This window comes from Elephantulus edwardii, unplaced genomic scaffold (assembly GCF_000299155.1).
Source record: "Elephantulus edwardii isolate Elephantulus edwardi_28Jun2011 unplaced genomic scaffold, EleEdw1.0 scaffold00306, whole genome shotgun sequence".
Classification (NCBI taxonomy): domain Eukaryota; kingdom Metazoa; phylum Chordata; class Mammalia; order Macroscelidea; family Macroscelididae; genus Elephantulus; species Elephantulus edwardii.
The window spans coordinates 1,945,712-1,948,291 of record NW_006400056.1 but is presented as its reverse complement, the minus strand read 5'-3'; positions in this window follow the sequence as shown (position 1 = coordinate 1,948,291).

Genomic DNA, 2,580 nt, shown 5'->3' with positions numbered 1-2,580 from the left:
CCTTATCTGAAGCCAGAAGACAGTAGGGTAATATATTTAAAGAACTGAAAGAAAAAGAATTTTTGTTAAGAATTCTATGTCTAACCAAATTATCTTTCAACAATTAGAGAAATTAAGACACTTTCAGATAAAACCGAAGAAAATTCATTGCTACTAAGGTACAAAAAACACTGAAAAGTTTCCTTCAGAATAAGAGTCAAACCCAAACTCAACCCAATGCCAGCTGGTTCTAATTCATATTAACCCTGTAGAAGTACTTTGTAGGTTTCCCAAGGCTGTAAATCTTTATGGAAACAGACCACCTCATCCTTCTCCCTCAGATTGGCTAGTGAGTTCCAGTCTTTTGTTTCACAGGTGAATGTTTTAACCACAATGCTAGTAGGGCTTCTTATATACAAGACCACTAAAGCAGTGACTCAAAGTCACACAAAGAAATAAAGAACAGCAGTAAAGATAGTTATATATGTGTGGAAAGAACAAGGGTTAGGTGGGGGTGGTCATATCTGACCTTTACCAGCTTCACAAAAGGGAACTCTCTCTGTCAACAACATAAACAACAAAACCAATTCCCATGAGGTCATACATGGCCCCTACACTACACCTCTTTCTGTTTATCCTAACACCAATCTTACTGCTTTAATGGTTTCAAAATCCAATGTGATAGCTCACAGACCACACAGAACCATACAAGGGAAGTAGAAGAGGTATAATTCAGGTTAGTAGTAGAATATTGACTCACTCAGTGACTGGGGTAATTGTAATAGGTGTGTCAGAGACAATGAAGTTGACCCAAGATAGATCAAGGTTCAGGGCTATTGCACACAGGGTCGCTGTAACAAGTGACTCGATGGCACAAAACTACAACAGCAGAATATAACCACTCAGTCAGGACAGCTGCAGACACCTCGCAGGCACCTCAACCTTCACTGTAGCTTTAGGAAAGTGTTATAGAGCACTTAGTCCTGCCAATTATGGATGTTTCCCACTTCCGCACTCGCCCTCAAGTTGTCCAACAAACTTGGACAAAGGCTCTTAGCTCTGGTTTCTCATGTCAGGTTCCTCAAGGTTGGCTCTGTCTCGTGTCAGGTTTCTAATTCTTTGCTGTGGTTGCTATGACGGCTGTTCCCATCAACCCAGCTCTGGCTGGTACTAGAATTTCTGGCCCAAGGGATGCATTGCATTCTCTTGCTGCTTCTCTGCAGGTGAAAAGGCTCTTCCAAAAAATAAAAATTTAAAAAAAGGCTCTTCCGCTGCTGGATCTGCTTAATTTAATAATGAGACTAGCTAATCCCTTGTGGAATGGGAAAACTAGCCATTACCCTTGTGGATAGGCTAACACGTTCTAGTCACATATTCCCGCCCATTCACAGGAAAAGCCAGTCAAGGGCAAGGGAAGTAATTTTGCTTTTTTTTTTAATTGAGATTTTAATGAGAGTTTATACAGAACAAGGATTTTCATTCGTTCATTGTTGCACTTTTTCCTCCCTGTTCATCCTTCCACCCCAGTTTGCTTTTCTCTTTGGGAAAAAAAAAATTCTTTCATTGTTACACAACTCCCCCACTCCCAGTCCACTTTACTATACAGTTCTTATTCTGGTCTGTTGTCATACAAATAATACCTAATCATATATTCTTTTCAAGCAGTTCTCTCTCTCATCTGTTTCAATACAGTGTTCATTATTTATCCCCTCTTTTCTTAGTTTCCCCCCAACCCTGATGTCAATCCTGTTTTACAACAGTGGCATTATGCAATAATTGTCCTTTTGTGACTGAAATATTTTACTAAGCATAATGTCCTCCAGGGTCACCAATTTTGTATAATATTTCATGAGTTCCTTGATTTCCAGTGCTGCATAGTACTGCATTGTGTGACTATTGCGCAGCTTCTCTGTCCATTCATTTGTTGATGGGCATTTAGGTTCTTTCCATCTCTTTGTTATTGTGAACAATGCAGCAATAAACATGGGTGTGCATATATCTGCTTGGGTGGCAGTTTTGGTTTCTTTAGGTTATATTCCCAGTAGTGGAATTGCTGAGTCAAATGGTACTTCTATTTCCAACTTTTTAAGAAGGCACCATACTGCCTTCCATAGTGGTTGCACCATTTTACACTCCCACCAACAGTGAATAAGGGTCCCATTTTCTCCACAACGTCACCAGCATTTGTTGTTTGCTGCTCTGTTGAATTTTGCTATTGTTACTGGGGTGAGATGATAGCTCATAGTTATTTTGATTTGCATCTCTCTTAGAGCTAGGGATTTTGAACATTTCTTCATGTGTTTGTTTGCCATCGGAATGTCCTCTTTGGTTAAGTGTATGTTCATACCTTGTGCTCAATTTGTGATTGGGTTGTTTACTTTTATCTTGCTGTGATGCTCAAGTATTCTATAAATTCTAGATATAAGTCCTTTGTCTGACATGTCGTTGTTGTTGTTATGTGCCATTGAGTTGCTTGCGACTCATAGCAACCCTATCTACAAGAGCTCTAAATGCCATTCTATCCTGTGCCAACCTAGCCATCTCAAACGCAATTATTCCCACCTCTCCAGTCACAGAATCGATCCATCTCATCAAGGGTAT